This window comes from Galeopterus variegatus, unplaced genomic scaffold (assembly GCF_000696425.1).
Source record: "Galeopterus variegatus unplaced genomic scaffold, G_variegatus-3.0.2 Scaffold9599, whole genome shotgun sequence".
Classification (NCBI taxonomy): domain Eukaryota; kingdom Metazoa; phylum Chordata; class Mammalia; order Dermoptera; family Cynocephalidae; genus Galeopterus; species Galeopterus variegatus.
The window spans coordinates 43,490-66,474 of record NW_007735710.1 but is presented as its reverse complement, the minus strand read 5'-3'; the positions used below and the strand labels follow the sequence as shown (position 1 = coordinate 66,474).

The 22,985-nt window shown below is 36.6% G+C and overlaps 1 pseudogene; it reads right to left on the bottom strand.

Moving 5' to 3' along the window:
- Positions 1–22,985, bottom strand: part of LOC103609422 — a 64,729-nt pseudogene that overhangs the window by 4,007 nt on the left and 37,737 nt on the right.

Below are 22,985 nucleotides of genomic sequence, written 5' to 3'. Positions count from 1 at the left end.
CACACACACACACACACACAAAAAAAAACGGGGGGGGGGGGGGGAAGAAGATATAACAACTATACTTCCATGAAGTTGTTACAACAAGCAAACGGAAAGGACATTCTTGGGGGGGAGGGGAGAGAGGGAGGAGGGAGGGAGGTGTCGGTGACGGGCCATAATAATCATATACAGTGTATATTGACAAAATAAAAAAAAAAAGAAATACATAGAAGTGAAAGACAATGAAAAAAAAAAAAAAGAATATAGAGGACACTAGCAGGATCTTCCCAACATCTTTTCTGAAATTCACTCTGCTCATCAGTGTGTTCATACCTGTGACCTCTGGGTGCTTCAGCAGGAGCAGGAGTCCATATCTCAGGGTGGTGCTTGTGGTCTCTGTGCCAGCTTCAAACAAATCAAGTGCAGTAATTACCACGTTTTCAAAGGTAAACTCCAAATGCTGTTTGTGCTTTTCCTAGGAACATTTTGATGCAATTATCTGACAAATTATTTGTTGGCATATTTAACTGCAGTGTATTCAGAATAACTCACATCATTATAAAATTAGCCAACACAGAATCTAGACAATACAGTATTATAACAAAACACTGTATTATGTGGCAGAGACTGTAGATCAGTTCACCCAAACTTATTCACTGTCCCCTTACTCCTTGCTTGCCTAAAATTTCCATTCATGAGGGTCTTTACAACTAGATGAGCCAGGCAGCATATTTCCTTCCCAAATAAGATGTAAGCAGAAGCTTATTGGTGCCCCTTCTTCTATTTTCTCCATCTCACTCAAAACACAGATGTAAAGGAGTAGGTAGCGTAGACATCACCTTGGGACATGAAGATTTAACCATGAAAATGAAGGCCTATATACTAAATATGATGAAGAAAAATTGGAGGCACTTGACTCTTTGATGCTTCAAAGGTACTGTATTAGCTCTCGACTAGCCCATCATGGGAATCTTTGTATTTATGTTAAATAAACTCACTATTTGTTTAAGTCATTGTTAAGTAGAATTTATCCTATTTGTAAACAAACAGAATATTAATTGATATAAGTACGTAAATTAGGACCACATCATGAAAGATGTTACAAGCCTGAATCAAACATTTGCAGTTCTTGACCTGACATTCAACTAGAAGCCGCCACCTGTACTGTCCCACCACCTGGAGCAGGAGCCAGCTGAGCGAGGAACACACACAACCCACCAACGAGTTGTAAGCAGTCACCAGTCCCCTCTGACTGCCCCAAGCAGAAGCCAGCAAAAGTAGCAATGCGCATGACCCAGCACCCAGCCAGAAGCCACTGCACACTCCCTCCATCCACCCAGAGCAGGAGCCAGAAGAGGTGGTCTACCACCACCACTGCCATAGCTACTGCCCTCACAAGGAGGGCCCTCTGCCACAGTAACAGCCTGGCCCACCCTGCAGGCAGCCTTGAGGCAATTGGCCTTAAGGTAGTTGAAACAATGCTCAACATCACTAATCCTCAGGGAAATACAAATCAAAACCACATTGAGATATCATCTCATCCCAGTTATACTGAGCATTACCAATAAAACTAAGAATAAGAAATGCTGGAGAAGATGTTGAGAAAAAGGAACCCTTGTACTCTGTTTATGGGACCATAAAATAGTAAAGCCATTATGGAAAGCAGTATGGAGTTTCCTCAAACAACTGCAGATAGAACCACCAAATGATCTAGCAATCCCAATTCTGGGTATATCCCACAAGTATGGAAATCATCATGTTGAAGGGACACAAACACTCCCATGTTCACTGCAGCTCTATTTACAATAGCCAAAATATAGAACCAACATAAATGTCCATTGACAGATGACTAGATAAAGAAATTGTAGTATATGTAAATGATGAAATACTACTCAGCCATATAAAAGAATGAAATTTTGCTATCTGTAGCAACATGTATGAGTTTGGAGAACATTATGTTAAGTGAAATAAGCCAGACAAAGAAAGAGAAATACCACATGTTCTAACTCATAAGTGGGTGCTAAGAAAGAAGGAAAGAAGAAAGAAAGAAACAAAAAAAGGAAGGAAGGAGAAAAAGACCACAATACATGAATCTTTCAGAAGTAGAGATCAAATCAATGGTTACAAGAGTATAGTGGGGGGGGCAGGAGAAGGAGATGGAGAGAGATTGGATAAGTGGTATAAAGAATAAAGACTATGATTTGTAGTAATGAAATAATAATAATATTGATTTGTTTAATATATGTTGTACAGGTGCGCAGTGGCACTCCTGCCACGGGTTCAGATCCTGTATAGGGATGGCCGGTGCGCTCACTGGCTGAGCATGGTGTGGGCGACACCAAGCCAAGGGGTTGCGATCTCCTTACAGGTCACAAAAAAGACAAAAAAATAAAAATTTAAAAATTTAAAAAATAAAATATGTTGTACACTAGTGATGGTAGTCAATGTTGTACCCTGAAAATACATATGATCAATTATGCTTCAATAAAAAAGAAATTAGAATTTTAAGTTTCTAGGAATCAGCTAATGATTATACAGTATTTAATGAGCCCCAACCTTGTATCCAGAGTTCTATCAGATATTATGAATATGAAAGGTGATCCTGGGCTCCAAAGACAAAACCATTTTATTGCAGATTCAAAGTTTACATTGACATACATCTGATAATCTTCATACAATTGCCAACAAAGCCATATTTGTTGGTATAATTAGATCAGACTGTACAAAGAAATTGAATCAAAGCAAGTAGTTGGTTAGTTCATGTCAAAATATATCTTTCATAGGTTAATCCAGAATTATATCTCTATTCTTTTTTTAAGAAAATTTATGTATTCATTAATATTATTATTTTTTTACATTCTAAGATGTTGCAGAGTAGTTGGGGGGGGGAAGGAAGGGGGAGGAAATAGTGTGGGAGGAGGAGGAGAGACAGCTGTGGTTGAGGCACATGGAGTCCCCTTCATTCCAGCAGGGGAGCCAAGGGGGCTTCCAGTGGCAGCTTGGTTGTTTCTGGGTTGGGTGCAGTTGTTGGGGGGAAATGGCTGAAGTCCTTGGACCTCCACCACTCCAGCTTGGGAGCCCAGGGTGCTTCCTGCAGTGGCTCAGTCGTCATCCCTGGGCTAGGTGCAAGTGGTTTGGGTGGGGGTGTCTGAGGCCCATGGCCATCTCCCCTCCCCAGCTTGGAAGTCCAGGGGGCTCCCGGTTCTTCTAGGTTGCACAGGTGTTCTTTGGTGGTGTTAGACTTACGAGTTATTATTAAACTTTGTCTTTGATCTGTGAGTATTTTGTTTTTCCTTTCAGTTCTATTTTATTTTTTCTTTCAGTTCTGTTCTGGACTATTCACTTATCCTATCACTTAAACTCTGCACTGGAGCTAAGTTGTCCTTCACTTACTACTAAAATGGGGAAACTTCCGGTGGGGACCAGCAGTTGAGCCCCGTGGTTGAGCTAAATTGATGCTTTGCTGCTGATTCTTTGGGGAAGGCATTTTGTGCAGCTCAGGTTTAAATTGTTGACCTATAAGTACTTCTGGGTCTGGTGAGGCCCAGTACACCTGGATTGTGTGGAAACTCTGGTCTGGGCCTGAGTCTTTTCAGCAAACTTCACCCCCTGCAGTTCTATATTCCTGACCATTCTACATTGAGTGGTCCTGTGCTGATTGCAGGGCATATCAAGCTGTCAATTCTGTGCCCCAATGTTCTCCTGGCAGGCCCCCCTCTCCCACTGCCTACACTCCAGACACTTCCCATGGGATGGGTCATGCAACTGTCCCTTGCAATGACTCACCAGATTCTGAGTGGTTCCTTTTTTTCAGTTGTCTGTGGACCCTCACTTCTCTGTGGGACCATGGAACCCTGTTAGTGGTCTTGCTGGCCTGGGGTCCACCAAGGCCCTCTTCTCCCCTGCAGCTTCCAAGCAACTTCATATGAAGGGCACAGCTGTGGCTTTTGCTAACTCTTGGTCCATGTGCTCACCAGGGCCAGCCTTGAAGTGACCTGGGATTGAAATGTTGGGAGAGGTCCTTTTTTTCTCTCATCATGGTTTCTCCTGCCTTCGTGAACTCCATAGGTCTCTCCTCCTCTTTCCCTGAGTTCTAGTGGCCCCAGTTTGGCTATTGTTGCTTTTTAATAGCTGTTAATTTGTTGGTTTGTGGGAGAGAGTGATGCTGGGGACGATCTATTCTGCCATCTTGACCACAAGTCATATCTTTATTCTTAAGAATCATTTTAACAGTTCATTTCATATAAACAAACAAAAACGAATGCAAAAATTTGCAATTCTCTTCTTCTGCCAAAAACTTATGTAAGTTCAATATTGCCTGCAGACTCATTATGAAATTATGCAAAAACTAATATGGCAGCAAAACCTAGGATGGATTATATGGAAAGAAATAGAATCACAAAGACACAATAGGGCCAGCACTGTTGCATTCCAGAGGTAGCGGGCAACTAGTTCTAGGGATAAGTGCAGGAATAAATAGGAATATACAGATTGAAGAGACATTACAATTAAGAATACAGAAAGTTCAGGTATTAATAGCTCATATGGAATAAAGGGGAGAATAGGGGTAATGCAGGTGCTAAGGCTAAGGAACTAATTGGATGGAGCTCTAATAAACTGGAAGTTGGGAGAGAGTAATTGAAATGGACAAGTAAGTTTAGCTTAGGACTGAGAAGGAGATGTGACAGAGAATTGACAACAAGGGGGAAGTTTTAAATATTGAGTATAGAGGATTAGTAATATACAAATATGTATTTTCTAATTAGGTCCTAGGCCAGCATTAAATTAATGATGCTTTTATAATCTCCAGGTGACCTGTGGCACATCTAATATTATGTAATCAATGTCAGGAAAATAAACTAAACCCTCTCAACACATGTACTTGCTAGACAAAGATATTAATCCCCCTACATATTATTGCCACACACAGTTTTCTGAGCTTAAGTTAAAATNGGGATAATAGAGGTAATGCAGGTGCTAAGGCTAAGGAACTAATTGGATGGAGCTCTAATAAACTGGAAGTTGGGAGAGAGTAATTGAAATGGACAAAGAAATTTAGCTTAGGACTGAGAAGGAGATGTGACAGAGAATTGACAACAAGGGGGAAGTTTTAAATATTGAGTATAGAGGATTAGTAATATACAAATATGTATTTTCTAATTAGGTCCTAGGCCAGCATTAAATTAATGATGCTTTTATAATCTCCAGGTGACCTGTGGCACATCTAATATTATGTAATCAATGTCAGGAAAATAAACTAAACCCTCTCAACACATGTACTTGCTAGACAAAGATATTAATCCCCCTACATATTATTGCCACACACAGTTTTCTGAGCTTAAGTTAAAATTACTCTTAAGTCAGTAAGTAAATTAAAATTACTCTTAGGTCAGTAAAAAAATCAATGCATTCATAAACCGATATTAATATTTGCATCTATTGAAATTAATTTGGAGATTTAATGGTTACACACACATAACTTATGATTAAGCTAGTCTATAGAACATACATGTTGCAAGACATTAAAGAAAGCCTAAACAAATGGAAAGATATTCCCTGTCATAGATAAAAACACTAATAGAGAAAATTATATTAAGTGAAATAAGCCAGGCACAGCAAGAGAAATTCCACATGTTCTCACTTATTTGTGGGAGCTAAAAATAAATAAACAAACAAACAAATAAATAAGGGCACAAACAAATAAATGGGTGGAGAGAGGAAGAAGCATAACAATCACAACAATTCCTTGAACTTGTTAAGACAAACGAACAGATATAATGTTTATTGGGGTAGGGGTAGAAGGAGGGGGAAAGAAGAATTGGTAAAGGGACATGAAAATCAACTACATTGTATATTGATAAATTAAAATAAAATTAAAAAAAAGAAACAAAAAAAAACCCCACTAATATTATTATGACGGCATTACTGAAGTAATGTGACCAAGATGATATATCAGAAAGTTCAGGAGTAGTTCCCTCCAACAAACTAGCCATTAATTATGCCACTAGCATAGTATAATCTGTCTAAAAATACCATTTTGGGCATTTAGAATCTCGTAAACACTTGAAGCTTCAGGGGAGTGATAAAGCTTGATAAAGAATGTCTCTGGTAAATTTTCGAAAATTTGGCATCTCACATGCAGGGGAGCTTCAAAAGTTTGTGAAAAAATAGATAATAGAATCTTTGCGAAAACTTTTGAACACCCCTCATCGAGGCTAGCATTCCTCATACCCCAGAACCATGGCAGGTAGTTTTGGATACAGTGCAGTATGTTGCAGTGCAACTTGCTGGCCCCAGCAAGTTGAGCAGTCGGGACTTTTTCCTTTAAAAACTAGGGTTTTGGAGTTCTAGTCGTGATGGTGGAATAGACGGTCCTCAGCATCACTCTCATAAATCAACCAATTTACAACTACAAAACTGTAACATCAGCCAAGCTTTAGCCAGAAGAGCTCAGGGGAAAAGGAGGAGAGACCTATGGAGCTCATGAAGGTGGGAGAAACAACAATAAGAGAAAGTGAAAACTGCTCTGAGTGCTTCATGCGATGGTCACTTTAGGGCTTGAGCTGCTTAGCACATGAGGCAGGAGCTAGCAGAAGCTGCATCTGTGCCCTTCAGATGGAGTTACTTGGAGGCAGCAGGGGAGAAGAGGGCCTTGGTGGCCCCCAGGACAGCAGGACCACTAATAAGGTTCCCATGGACCCTCACAGGAGCGAGAAGCCAGAACAGGTGAAAAAGGGGAGCCATTCAGAGGCTGGTGAGTCATTGCAAGAGAACAGTGCTGGGCCCGTCCCATGAGAAATGTTTGGAGCATGAGCAGTGGGGGAGACGGGCAAACTGGGAGATCACTGTGACAAAGCAAGGACAGCTGATCCACCCTCCAATCAGCACAGGACCACTCACAGAAGACTGGTTAGGAATGCAGAATTGCATGGAGTGAAGTTTGATGAAAAAACTCAGGCCAAGATCAGAGTTTCTACACAACCCAGGTGCACCCAGTTTCTGGAAAGCCGGAAGTAACTATAAGGTCAACCATTAAACTCTGAGTTGCACAAAAAGCCTTCCCTAGGGAAACAGCAGCAAAGCAGCAATTTAGCTCAACTACACAGCTCAAGTACTAGTTCCCACAGGAAGTTCCCTCATTTTAGAATTAAGCAAAGGACAAAAAATTATTTCTAGCCCAGGCACACCACCAGCTCCTTGGGAACTGCCAGGGGACATGCGGCATGGAGTCAGGGACCAGACCCCTGCCCACAACCACTCACACCACCAGTCCTTTGGGGTTCCCCCAGGAAAATGAGGCTTGGAGCTGGGGACCAGATTCCACTCCCACATCAAGGCATAGTGCCAGCACCACAAGGCCCCACCTGGGGGCCTCAATCATGGAGAAGGGGACCAGGCCCCCCTCCCACAACCACACACACTGCACCAGCCCCTTGAGGCCTGCCTGGGGACCTGAGGCATGGAACCATGGACCAGATCCCCCTCCCACAACCTGACAATCTACTCTAGCACAAAGGAGCATGCCCAAAACATCACCTCCATGAGGGTGGCCCACCACAGCCACCACTATAACCATGGCTACTGCAAAAGCAGCTAGATGCCACAACCACCACACAGATGGTCCACCAGCCACTGAAGAGCATTGATACAAGGAGAGTCACCAGGAGAGATAACAAAAGAGGACATCTCTCTACAAAGCCCATTTCAGAGTGACAAAAGAAGCATCCACTCTATGATAATAGTGGGGGACCTAATCACTCCTCTCAGCATTTGACAGATCGTCTAGGCAACAAATCATCAGAGAAATCATTATTCTTTCAGAAGGAGAGAAGAAATGTAGGGTAATTAGAGGGTGGAGGGAGAGAGAGGGGGATGGGAAGATATTGGACAAGTGTTATAAATAATAATCATGATTTGTAACAATATATATGCCCGTAATATTGATTTGATCAACATATCTCAATGTTGAACCACAAATATTTGTATAATCAATTTTGATTCAGTGAATATTAAAAAAAAAAAAGAAAAACTAGTGATTTGACTTTTGATGGCTGGTGAGATGGCACAAAGACAGGCTATTCTTTCAATCCTCATAGGCTCTAACAACTTCCTCAGTCACATTGGATGAGGTGATTTCAAAACACAGAATGACTTTTTTCTTTTTTTAAAAAAAATGGATATAGGGACTTAAGGAAATCTTTGTAAAGACACCACTGACTGCAGATATAACAGAACAGAGATTCAAGTAGTCACACATGACAAGAAATAAAGTCTTTGTGAAATGAATTTGGAAAAGTAACTAATAAATGGATGACTGCAGCCTGCATCAAGTGATAAAACAATTGCAGAAGTAGGGGAATATCTTATTTCCAGGGTTAACACACTACTAACTATTAGATGTACATGTCTCAAGGAAATATTACCCAGCATATAAAGAAAGAATAAAAGGTACCTATTAACAGCTAAAAATAGAATTTGAAAGAAATCATCAATGATGAAGCCCAAACATTGGACTTATTAGATAAAATCTTCATGATAAATGTCTTAAATATCTTCAGAGAGCTGAAGAAAACCAAGCACAAAAAAACTAAAGAAAATAAGGATAGCAAAAAGTCAGGGATATCGATAATAAGAAAAAGATTTTTTAAAACAACAAAATGAAAATTCTGGAGCTAAAAATGCAATAGGAGATAGAAAAAAAATCAACAGAGTTCAACAGCAGACTTGAAAATGGACAAAAACGAAACCAGCAAGCATAAAGACATGACCACAGAAATTATCCAGTCTGAGTAGCAGAAAGAAAATGGCATAAGGAAAAATAAACAGTGTGGAAAGAACCTATGGAATTTCAATGTGTAATAGTAACAGTAGAGATAAAAAGGAGGGCGGGGGTAGAAAAATATATGGAGAGATAACAGAAGAAATATTTCCAAATCAGATATTTAAAAAGAGAAACATAAATACACACTTACAGGAAGCTCAATAACCTCCAAAAGTGATAAAACCAAAAGGACTCATACCAAGGCATATTTTCAGCAAACCATCAAAAGCCAATAGCAAAGAGCATGTTAAAAAGCATCAAGGGAGAAATGAATCATCACATACAAGGGATCCTCAATATGACTAAAAGCTAATTTTTCTTCAGAAGCTAGGGAGACAAGAAATCAGCGGAATGCTGTATTTAAAGTGCTCACAGTAACCATCCCTCCCATGTAGAAACTGTTGGGAAGCTCACACATCTGGGCCACTAAGATGGGATCTACAGCTTCATCCCACAGAGAATTCTGAACTGGCTCAGTCATAGCTCCAGCCACTCTTGCTACAGGCAAGGAACTGTTCCACATATGCAAAAAAACTGCTGGGAAACATGCACATCTAGGCCACTGTGGCAGGCTCACCAGCTTCATGTTTGAGTGCACGCAGAGGGAACCCAGTCTCAGGTCCAACCCCTCTTGCTGCAGTCAGGAAATTATCCCACCAATGCAGGATATTGCTGGGAAATGCTCTCCCACATGGGCCAAAGGGACAGGATTCTCACCTCGAGTTCCTAGCCAGGTTTCCACACAGCTCATGTAACTTCCTTGGAATTACCCCAGGTGCATCTGGGACAGGATGCCACACCAAATTGAGAGCCTTTGAAAGAATCATGGCAAACCTGGGCTTAGGGCACCCTGCAGAACTGAACCAGATGCAGTAGTAAAAGGCTCTAAGAAGAGTGAGTTTGCTTAGATTTCTGAACAGGCCCAATGAAGAAGGAATGAGCACAAAGAATGTCAGGCAGAAAAGACTGAAATAAATACCTATCTCTTCAATGCACAGACACAGAAATATATACATGAGCATCAACGACAATCAGAGGATTATGACTTCACCAAATAGACAAAACAAGTTGCCAGTGACAGACCCTAAAGAGATGAAGTTGTGAGATTTGTCAAACAAGGGATTCAAAAGAGCTGTGTTAAGAAAACTCAGTTAATTTGAAAAAAAACTGTGAAGCAATTCAGAAATTTATCAGAGAAATGTAAAAGAGAGACTGAAATAACAAAAAATTCAAAAACAAATCTGGAGCTAAAATTACAAATAATGAAATATGAATGCAATAGAGAACATAAACAGCAGTATTGATCAAGCAGAAGAATGAATCAGTGAGTTCAAAGACAGGCTATTTGAAAGTGCACAATCAGAAGAGAAAAAAAAAGAATTAAAAAAATGAAGAAAACATAAGAGACTATGGGATAGCATCAAAACAGCAAGTTATTGGTTCATGGAGGTTCATGGGGGAGTAGAGAAAGACAAAGGAGTAAAAGGCTATTCAAAGAAATAATAGGAGAAAACTTGAAAAACCTGGAAAAAGATATAAATATCCCGGTACAGGAATGTCAACATTCACCAATAAGATTCAATCAAAATAAAACTACCCCAAGACATACTGTAATTAAATTCTTATAGGTCAAAAGCAAAGAGGCCTCTGAAAGCAGCAAGAGAAAATAAGCAAGTAACAGATAAGGCAATTCCAACATACCAGGCAGCAGTCTTCTCAGCAGAAACTTTACTGGTCAGGATGGAGTTGGATGATAAACTCAGAGTGCTGCAAGGAAAAAACCTGCTATTCAAGAATGCTGTACCCAACAAAGATAACTTTTGGAATTAAAGAAAATATAGAGTGATCCAGACAAACAAAAGCTAAGTGAATTTATCACCCAAGAATTGCCCTACAACAAGTGCTGAAGGGAGCTTTTCAAACTGAAAGCAAAGAATGTTAATGTGTAACAAGTGTACCTCTAAATGTATAAAATACACTGGTAAAAGTAAGTAAGCAGACAAATTCAGAATAGTCTAGTACTAAGATTATGGTGTTTAAACCAATTATATTTTAGTGTAAAGACTAAAAAATATTAAACTATTAATAATAATAATAACTAAAAATTGTTAAGAGATAGACAACACAAAAATGTATAAATTGTGACGTCAAAAATTTTAAATGTGGAGGACAGTAAAGTGTATAGATATTTTTGTTTCTTTTTTTCTTTGCTATCAAAATTAAGTTGTTAAAAGTTTAAATAATTTGTTATAACTATAGAATATTTTTGTATCTTGGTAACCACAAAACATAAACCTATAATGCATACACTAAAAATAAAAACACAAAATGATTCAAACATACTACTAGAGAACATCACTTAACCACAAAGAAATATAGTAGGAGGAAGGAAAGGAAAAAGGCTTTACAATACAAAGAAAACACAAGTAACAAAATGTCAGTAGTAAGTCCACAGTTTTCAATAATTGTTTTGAAAGTAAATGGATTAAATCCGCCAATTAAAATATATAGAGTGTCTGAATGGATAAAGTAAAAAACAACCAACTTATATGCTGCCTACAACAGACTCATTCATCACCTATTGAGAAAACGCATAGGCTGAAAGTCAAGGGATGTAAAAAAGATATTCCATTCAAATAGAAACCAAAAAAGAGAAGGACTACCTACAATTATGTGAGATAAAATAGACAGTTAGACAAAAATGTAAAAAAAAAAAAAAGACAAAGCCCATTATACTATTATGATAAAAGGGTCAATTCAGAAGGAGGACATAACAAATAGAAATATGTATGCACCCGAAGGAAACTCCAAACTGTTTTCCACAATGACTGTGCCAATTCCCACAAACAATATAAGAGAGTTCCTATTTCTCCACATCCTTGACATGATTTGTAAATTTTTGCCTCGTTGAAAACAGTCACTGTAACTGGACAAGATGTTATGTCTTGGTGGTTTTAAATTGCATTTCCCTAATGATTAGTGACGCTGAGCATTTTTCATGTGCTGGTTGGCCATTTGTATGTCTACTTTTGAGAAATGTCTGTTCAGGTCCTTTGCCCATTTTTTAATTGGGTAGTTTGTTCTTTGTTTTGTTTTTGCTGTTGCATTGTTGAGATCCTTATATATCTTGCTGTTGCATTGTCTGAGTTCCTTATATATCCTGGATATTAGCACCTTATGTGATGTGTAGTTTGCAAACACTTTTGCTCATTCTGTAGGTTGACTCCTCACTTTGTTGATAGTACCCCATGCTTTGCAGAAGCTTTTTTATTTGATGTAGTCCAATTTGACTATTTTTGCTTTTGTTTCATGTGCCTTTGTAGCCTTGCACAGAAAAAGCAGTGCCTGCTGCTATTTTGTATAAAGTATCCCCTATGTATTTTTCTAGTAGTTTCATAGTTTCAGATATTAAACTTGTATATTTGATCCATTTTGAGGTTTTTTTTTTTTTTTTGGTGCATGTATGGTGAGATATAGGAGTCCCATTTTAATCTTGTACATGTGAATATCAAGTGTATATTTTAGGTACCTCTGTCGAAAACCTGTTGGCTGCAAATGTTTGGGTTTATTTCTGGCCTCTCTATGCTGTTCCATTGGTCAATATGTCTGCTTTTATGCCAGTATCATGCTGTTTGAGTTCCTATAGATTTATAGTATATTTTAAAGTAAGTCAGGAAGTGTGATACCTCCAGCTTTGTTATTTTGTTCAAAATTTGGTTAGCTGTATGGGGTCTCTTGTGGTTCCATACAAATTTTAAGATCATTTTTTATATTTCTGTGAAAAATGTCATTGGTATTTTGATAGGGATTGTGTTGATGATGTTAATTCTTCCAACCAATGAACATGATATATCTTTCCATTTCTTTGTGTCCTCTTCAGTTTATTTTACCAGTGTTTTATAGTTTCCCATATAGAGGTCTTTCACTCCTAAATTTACTCACTACTGGGTATATCCCCAAAGAAAATGAAATCAATAAACCAAAAACACACCTACACTACTGTGTTCATCACAACACTATTCACAATAGCCAAGAGATAGAATCAATCTCAGCATCCATCAACAGATGACTGAGTTAAAAAAAAATTGTGGTATATATACACACAATGGAATACTATTCAGTTATAAAAACATGAAATCCTATCATTTGCAGCAACATTAATGGAACTGGAAACCATCAAGTTAGGTGAAATAAATAAAGCACAGAAAGACAAATACAATATGATATCACTAAAAAAGTGATTCTCATTGCAGTAGAGAATATAATAATGGCTACTGGAGGTGGAGGCCGAGGACAAAGAAGCAGTGGACTAATAGTTACAGAACTAGGCTAAATACCCTATGTGAAACATTGTGAAGTATATTCTTGTATTGAAGCAACACACAGTACCCCAAATATGTTCAAGTAAGTGTTAAAATAAAGAGAAGGGATATATATGCACCCAACATTAGAGCAGCTAAGTATATGTAGCAAATATTAAGAAAACTAAAAAGATAGAGATACTGCAATAAAATAATAGTAGGGGACTTCAACACCCCACTTTCAGCAACGGACAGACTATCCAGACAAGAAATCAACTAGGAAAGACCAGAGTTAAATTATGTTCTAGACCTAGTGGACCTAGCAGACATTTATAGACCATCCATGCAATAGCTTCAGAATGCACATTTTTCTGGACAGCATGTGGATCATTCTTCAGGATATATCATGTGCTGGAAAAGAAGTTAAATTGTCCCTGTCAGCAGAGGAAATGTTCATATATAAAGTAAGCTTTAAGGATTCACCAAAAAACTATTACAACTAATAAACAAATTTAGAAATGTTGCAAAATATTTTTTGTTTAAGTGCTGCTTTTTTTATTGAAACATAATTTATTATACATATTCATGGAGTAAATAATTGACTATAAGTATTCATCATCAATATGTGATGATCAAATGAGTATATTAGCAAATTCTTCACTGCAAATTGTAGTCATTATTTGTGTCCATTAACCAAACTAAATACCTGTTGCAAACTACCTGAGAAACAAATCAAGAAAACAATCCTATTAACAAAAGCTACAGAAATAAATAAAATACCTAATGTTAGGTAAAAGATCTCTATAAGGAAAATGATAAAAAACTGATGAAAAACATTGAAGAAGACACAAAAAAATGGAGACACATTCCATGTTCATTGATTGGAAGAATTAATATTGTTAAAATGACCATATTACCCCCCAAAAATCTAAAGATTCACTGCAATTCCTATCAAAATGCTAATGATATTTTTCACAGAAATAGAAAAAAATCTAAATTTCAAATGATAGCACAAAAGATCCTGAATAGCCGAGGCAATGCTAAACAAAATGCAGAAAGCTGAAGGCAACATACTACCTAACTTCAAAATAGAACGATCTTCAAAAGTTCATGGAAAGATCTTTTAATTACATTTTTATCTTTTTAATTTTTCATTTTATCCTTTAATTACATTTTTCCACACACTTTTTGAAGTATCTTCATATACTACAAAGCTATAACAATGAGAACATCTAGCAACAGGCATGAAAACAGACACAAGACCAATGGAATAGAATAGAAACCCCCCAAATAAATCAATTTATTCACATCCTACTGATTATTGAGAAAAATAACAAAAACACAGATGGAAAAAAGACAGTCTCTTCAAGAACTTGTGCTGGAAAAATTCGATATCTGCATGCAGAGGAATGAAATTAGACCCATATTTCTCACTGTATACAAAAATCAACTCAAAATATACTAAAGACTTAAATGGAAGAACTGAAACTATGAAACTACTAGAAGAAAACATAAGTGAAAAGCGTTATGATATTTGTCTGAGCAAGGATTTTTTGGATAAGACTTCATTCAAAAGGACAGCCAAAAAAAAACCCCCAAAAGTAGACAAATGAGGTTATATCAAACTAAAAAATTCTGCACAGAAAAAAAAAAAAATATCTGCAAAGCAAAGAAACAGTACACAGATTTGGAGAAAATATTGGCAAGCTATGCATCTGATAAGGAGTTAATATCCAGAATATATGAGAAACTCAATAGAAAAAATAATTAAAAATAAAAATTACAATTGAAAATGGGCAAAAGTCTTGAATAGATATTTCTCAAAAGGAGATATGCAAATGGCTAATAGGTATATAAAAAAAGTTCAATATCACTAACCACTATGGAGTTGGAAATCAAAACCATAATGAAATATCACCTCACTTGAGTTAGAATAGCTATTATTAAAAAGACAAAAAATAACAAGTGCTGGCTAGGATCTGCAGAAAAGAAAACTCTTTCACACTGTTGGTGGGATGATAAACCAACAAAGCCATTATGGGAAACTGTATGAAAGTACCTCAAAAATAAAATAGAACTACCATATGATCCAACAGTTCCACTGCTGAGTGTACATGTAAATGAAATGAAATCAACATGACAAAGAGATATCTGTACTCCCATGTTTATTGCAGCACTGTTCCCAATAGTAAAGATATGGAAACAGCTAGAGAGCCTGTCACTGGATGAATGTGTAAAGAAAATGTGGTGTGTATGTGTGTGTGTGTGTGTGTGTGTGTGTGTATATATGTGTGTTTTTATATATATATATATATATATATATATATATATATATATATATATATACACACACATACATACACACATACATACATATGTGTAACAGAATATGATTCAGCCATAAAATATAATAAAATTCTGTCACTTTCAACAACATAGATAAACTTACAGGACATTATGTCAAGTGAAAATATCCAAGTACAGGAGGACATATACCAGAGAATATAAATACAATAAAATGGTAAAGAAAACAAAATATTTGTTCTTTGAAAAGATCAATAAAATTGACAAACCATAAGCTACACTGACTAAATAAAATGAAAGAGAAAAGACGGAGATAACTAAAATCAGAAATGAAAGCAGCAGTATTACAGCTTATTTTACAGAAATAAAATCATTATAAGAGAATACTATGAATAATTATACATCACCAAATTAGATATGCTAGATAAATAAAATTTTCCTAAATACACAAATTATTAAACTGACTCAGGTGAAATAAAAAATGTGAACACACCTACAACAAAGATATTCAATTAGTAATCAAAATGTTCAAAAAAGAAAAGTCCAGAACAAGATGACTTCACTGGTGAATTCTTCCAAAATGATTAAAAAGAATTAAAACCAACCTTACTAATTTACAATCCCTTCAACAGTGTAGAAGAGTTTCCTTTTCTCCACTTTCTCACCAGCATTTGCTATTCTGTCATTTTGATAATAGCCAGTCTAGCTGGGGTAAGATGCGATCTCAATGTGATTTTGATTTGTTTTTCCCTGATGACTAATGATGTTCAGCATTTTCTCCCCTGTCCCTCAATGCAAATCATTTAAGGTCTATTTCAATCCTCTGGACCTTCCGGAAGCCCGCCTAGGTTAAAACATTTTTTTTTCCATTCTCCCTTACACTGTGTATTGTCCATCTTTTATTATGGCAGGATATTTTGTATTTTCTAACTTGTTTGTAATCATTTCCTTTTCAACTACAGTGTGCATTCTGTTTCTCCTAAAGTTGATAATTTTTTTCCTAAATAGCAGGGTCATAGTATTGTGATTATTTAACAATTTAACTTTATATTTTCCATGATGCTTATTGCAGGTTCATGCACACAATAGTTACCTAAAATGTCTGTCAAATATTACTGACCTGATCATTTAAACATCCCAAGTAAATACAAAACTATTCAATGAACCGTGAAATGCACAAGCACTTGCATGACTGATTTGTTGTTCACATTTTACCTGCTCCATTTTGATCAGGAAACAATCAACAAAGTCCCGAGGATTGTGAATATCTAGTGATTCTTGGTGTTCTTTTACTCTCTCCAAAATATAATTTTTCACGTATGCCGTATTTTTAAAAAATTTGTTCATAATCCCCGGTACATAATTAATGAGAAAAGGGAAATTATTGCAGATCTAAAGGAGAAAATAATAATTTATTAAATAAAAAAATTAATAAATACCTCCCTACACACACACACACACACACACACACATATCAAGTATCAAACTCTGGTTAGAAATTATATTTACAAATATGAATAGAATAAGGCATCCATCTTGAAGGGGAAAATTTCATTGTACATATATACTCATTCTCTAGGCTAATAGAAAAATTTGAGGGAGAAAATTATGACCAGAGGATCAAAGACCATAATCATTACCTAGACTCAGATATCATTTTTATAGTATAAAAGCATCTTTACAAGAATTCTCTCACTTTATACATTAATTCTTTCCTACAACCTTGAAATATAACATGGCATGAGTTACTATGATTCACTTTTTTTGTAGATGACAACAGAGGTTAGGGGAGTTTGAGCAAACTGAATTAGAGCACAAAACTAGTCCCCACATTTTTAATTTCTATCAAGCAGCCTGAGAAATGGAATTAGTACTTGAGAATTGCAAGGGTATAGAAAATAACTTGAAAACCAACTGTGCACCAGAGCAGTTAAGTGACTTCTCCAAGATCACATCATTATTATTGAGGCAGAGTGAAGGACATGCCAATCCAGCACAAGGCAAAATTGAGATGTTTCTTTATGGTTCATCCACATAAAACCAAACTTTTTATCATTCCTAACCCAGTAAACTTGTCAGCTAGGATCCCAGCTGAAGCATAAAACAACCCTACCCTACTCAGTGTTTCCTGGAATCTTCTATGGTCTCCAATATTCTCCCTCCTTGAAGGAGATATTCTCTTCCTAAATCGGGATATTTCTCCCAAGTAGTACGACTAAGAGGTCACTAAGTGTTCATTGAAGTGTCAGTCTTGTGCGTAATGGAGGCCTTCAAAAAGGGCCTTGACGTCCATTGAATGACATGGACTTCCTAGGAAAGTTAACAAAGTGCTTTGTGGAAATGGCTTCGATGTTTAGTAGAAAAACCATCAGTCAGGGAGCTAACTGGCTTGAAAGCCAGCCCCGTATTTGGGCATTATTTTCCTGTGTGTAAAATAAAGGATTCAGCCATTTTTGGCAGGTGGGTATTCCATGATGCTCTGGGTAGGACCATGGTTGCTATAGCAGGTTTTTCACAGTGGTTTTCATAAGTGTATGTAGAATTTTGGACTTGTCAGGAAAAAGAGCATAAGTGCCAAAGGAGAGGATCTTGGACTTACCTGCATCCATGGAGAGCTCAGATAGTTGTTGTTTTCACTGATTTTTTCCATCAAGTTTAGAAAATTCTGATCTTTATAATCAAAACGATTCTGGAACATAATGGAGCAGATCATATTGCAGGTAGCACAGCACAAGAAAAAAGTGGGATCACGGGGTGAGACTAAAAATTGAAAACAATTTTAAAATATCATTAAAATACACATGTAAAATACTTTGTTTCTGTTAACAGGTGCTATTGGTCAAAAGCGTCCCCAAGGATTAGTGTACTGGAAATTTGATCTCTGTTGTAAGAGTGTTAAGAGGGTGGGAAACCCTATTATGGTAATTGAGAGGTGGAGCTTTTAAGAGGTGATGAGATTGTGGGGACTATACTCTCAAGTATGGATTAATCCATTGATGGTTTAATGGGTGGTCAGGGTGTGGTTATGATGGCTTTATAAGGAGAGCAGCTGAGTAGGTCAGCTCTCTCTTGTTTCAGGCCATTTGCCAGACGTGTTCCCTGAACTTCCCAGCATCTGTAACTGTAAGAAATAAGTTTTATTTCTTTATAAACTATCCAGTTTCAAGTATTCTGTCATAAGCAACAAATGTATTAATACAACAGGTAAAGATAATTTAGAAATTTTATTAAGCATCTTACTTATGAATTCCAAACAGCAATACAAAAACAAAAACAAAAACAAAAACAAAAAGAACAATTCAGCACACATAAAATCAACACACTACTCTTACCTTAAACATGAGTTGGCCATTAAAACCTAGCTAGTTAAATCATGATATTTTAAATACTCAATTCACATCCACTTCCTTTTTTTATACTTGTGCAACACAAGGGGTCTCTCATTTTGGAAAGAATAAAAGATATTTTTTAAAAACCTAATAATTCAAATTTTCAAAGCAGAATCACATCTGTCTTCAAAGTCTATAGAATATAAACCACTGAAAGAGATAGAAAAAAAATAGAAAGGGACCTAGAAGCTTTTTATATATAAGGAATGTGAAAGAATTGTGTGTTAAACCAGTAGAGATGAACTAAAGAGAGAGAGACTATAGTTGAATTCATATATTTGAAGGTAGAAATGTGAAAAGCAGAATGCATCCATGTTATATGAGAAGAAAAACTGATATAAATGAACAATAAGTATAATATGGATTTATTTATCTAAAAAATTAAGACGACAAATTTTTATTTCAAATATGAATCCCAGATAAGGCAAACAAAAAAAGTAAAAAGAGCCTTTTTATTTTTCATTTCAATAGTTTTGTGTTTGTTTGTTTGTTTTAAATAAACTTCCTTCTTTAGTAGGTAAATATTTATCACCTCCAATCATTCTCCAAATTTATTGTTTTTTAAGTTTATTAAGAAAAAGCCTCCTTTTGTGAATTCTGGGATATTGTTCTGTACAGCCATCAACAGAATAGAATAGTATGTAATAATAAATTATAAAATGTGTCTATCAGGCCAAATCTGTCCTGTGACAGGTAAAGAAATTAAATTACAGAAAAAGCTTTCATTTTTTTGTTGAGAGATTTATAATCTAAAGTTGTTGTAATAAATGATAAATAAACCTCATATGTACTGCCCTTCCAAATTTACATCTATGGAACCTAAATAAGGATAGTTTTAATCCGAAGTGTTCTGTATAAATGGCAAGGCTTTGAGTTAGCTGCTTTAATGCAGGCTTATTTAAACATTACAGAGCTCTAAACTTTGAGAAAAAGTTTTATTTCAGCTAGAAAGGTGGAGAGTAATTGGGGATGTTTTGGGGACTGTGTGTGTTGTGTGTATATATGTGAGTCATTCACAGATAAAATCTGATTTTTCAGTCTTTCCTTTAAATTCATTTGGAAGAGAGATTCTACAAATAAGGGAATTTGAAATCCAAACTGATAATCAGATTCATTGTGACAAGCACCTCATAGTTTAGTAGAATCAACAGTGGGAGGAAAAGAATTACCATAAATTATTTATTACCACAAATCTGTTAACACATACCACCTATAGACAGACAAAGATGGGCTCTCTGTAGCTAAAAAGACGCTCTTAAAAACTACTAAACAGAACCAAACAGCCATATTAGGATGAGGGCTTAAACACACATTCCCAAGCTTACAACATATATGTGTGTGTTACTAACTGTCATGAGGCTTCTCTCTCCTGTAACCAAGCAGAAACTAGCTACTGGAAGATATTACCAAATCAACTGCAGCTGAAAAATTTCTACTCTAGCCTTAAATAGTCCACCTGGTTCCAGTCAATGAACCTCCCCTCATTCATGTGTCCCCACTACAGTTCCATTTGGACAGAGAATTGGACTTACAGATATTCCTCTCCTTATAAGAGCTGAAAGTCCAGACTAACTCTGACCAATCTAAGAGACTGGGCACTAAGTGTCTTCCATACCCTACAGTTACCTCTTTATGTCAGAGATGAATTCTACCTCATTTTAACACTAAATCTCCTCCCCAAAGTAAGCATGGGACATATGTTACATGTATGTTTACTCACTGTGCAAGTGCATAACTTTCCTCATAAATATTCATAGAATTCCTCCAACCCATTGAATAATTATGTGTAGCTGACCCTGCAAAACATAAAAAAACAGTTCTTCCCTCCCTTCTTAGAGATGACATTTTTAGTTTTCCCTGGAATGCGTCTTCCCCAATCTGCAGATTGTTTCTCTTCTGTAAAGATTATTTCTCTTCTTTAAAATGTCTCCCTCTTTTTTTCTTTAGCTGAATACATGGTTCTTCTGTTATTGAATTCAACAATCAAAAGGAAAATGATATGTGAAACGAATACAGAAAATAGTTACACTTAGGGAAGAAAGAATTAAAGAGGTTATTAATGATAGTTTAATTCTAGTTAAACAAATTATTCCATAAATTGATATTTGTGTATTTTATAGAATCATAGAATCATGTACTCAAATCATAGATGTACTCAAAATATATAAATCAATAAAGGAAGTAGTGGGTAGTGATAAATAACTATTGCAGACATCTTTTAAATAAGGTGCATTTACAAAAGCCACAATATAGAAGCACTAATCACCAGTCTCCCAACAAAGAAAAGCGCATGACCAATTGGCTTCACTGCTTAATTCTACCACATAATTAAAGAAGAATTAATACCAATCCTTTTAAAACTGTTCAAAATAGTTGCAACAAATCCCATTCTCACAAACTCATTCTATAAAGCCAGCACCACCCTGATACCAAAACCAGATAAACATATAACAGAAAAAAAGAAAAGAAAAAGAAATCTACAGGCCAATATCCTTGATAAACACTGACACAAAAATTTTCAAAAAAATATTAGCAAACAGAATAAAGCAGGACATCAAAAAGATTATACATCATGATGTAAGGATGTCTCAACATATGAAAATCAATAAACGTGATACACCACATCAACAAAATTAAGGACAAAAACCATATGATCATCTCAATAGATGTAAAAAATGTATTTGACAAACTTCAACCTCTCCTCTTGATAAAGACTCTCAACAGATTAGGTATAAGACAGTATCTCAATACAGTGAAAGCCATAAATGACAAACCCACCAAGGGTATCATTCTAAATGGGGAAACACTGGGAGCTTTTCCTTTAAGAATAGGAAGAAGACAAAGATGTTCATTCTCACCACTCCTATTTAACATAGTATTGAAAGTTCTAGCCAGAGCATCCGACAAGAGAAAGAAATAAAGGGCATCCAAATTGGAAAAGACAAAGCCAAACTGTCCCTGTTTGCAGATAACATGATCTTCCATACAGAAAAATCAGAAGACTCTACCAGAAAACTTCTAGAGATGATAAACGAATTCAATATAATTTCAGGGTATAAGACCAATATACAGTATGGAGATTTCTGAAACAGCTACAGATAGAACTACTATAAGGGGCTTCTGGTCAACATCGCAGAATAAACAGTCCCGAGCGTAACTTTCTCCCCCAAATCAAACAATTTACAACTATTAAAAAGCAATGACAGCCAAGCTGGGGCTGCTAGAGCTCAGGGAAGAGGAGGAGAGACATACCAAGTTCATGAAGGCAAGAGAAGCCATGATGAGAGAAAGAAAGGATTACTCCCACCATTTTGAATCCTGGCCTCTTCAAGGCTGGAGCTGTTGAACACATGGAGAAAGAGCTGGAAAAAGCCACTGCTGTGCCCTTTGTATGAAGTTCTTTCTTGGCTTCAGGGGAAAGGAGGTCCTTGGTGGCCCCTAGGCCAGCAAGACCGATAACAGGGTTTCCATGGACCCACAAAGGAGTGAGGCACCACTCTGAGGACAGTCATTGCAAGGGACCAGTGCATGGCCCATCCCATGGGAAGTGTTTGGAGTGTGGGTGGTGGGGTAGATGGACCCACTGTGGGAACATTGGGGTACAACAAGGACAGCTGATCTGCCACCCTATCAATGCAGGGCCACTCAGTGGAGACTGGTCAGGAATACAGAACTGCAGCTGTACAATACAAACTGCAGTGCAGTTTACTGAAATGTCTCAGGTCCACACCAGAGTTTTCACACAACCCAGGTGCACCAGAATTCACAAGACCTTTAACTACGTATAACGTCTCAAATCAGTAATGTAAACTTCTACCTCAAGAAAATAGAAAAAAAAGAGCAAACTAAACCAAAAGCAAATGTAAGTAGGAAATAATGGAGATTACAACAGAAATATATGAAATAGGGAATTAAAAAACAATAGAGAAAATCATCAAAACCAAAAGTTGATTCTTTGAAAAGATCAACAAAATTTGCAAATATTTATCTAGATTGACCAGGAAAAAAAGAGAGAAGACCAAAATTACCAAAATCAGAAATAAAGCAGTGGCATTATTACATTGTCATTATGGGTTTTTGTGGTGGTAAGATTTAGTTTCTTTCTGTTGCTAATTTGCATTTTTGTTCGACCAGTGGGTTTTGTTCTTTTTGTGTATTCGAGGTAGTGATTATCGTTTTTCAGATTCC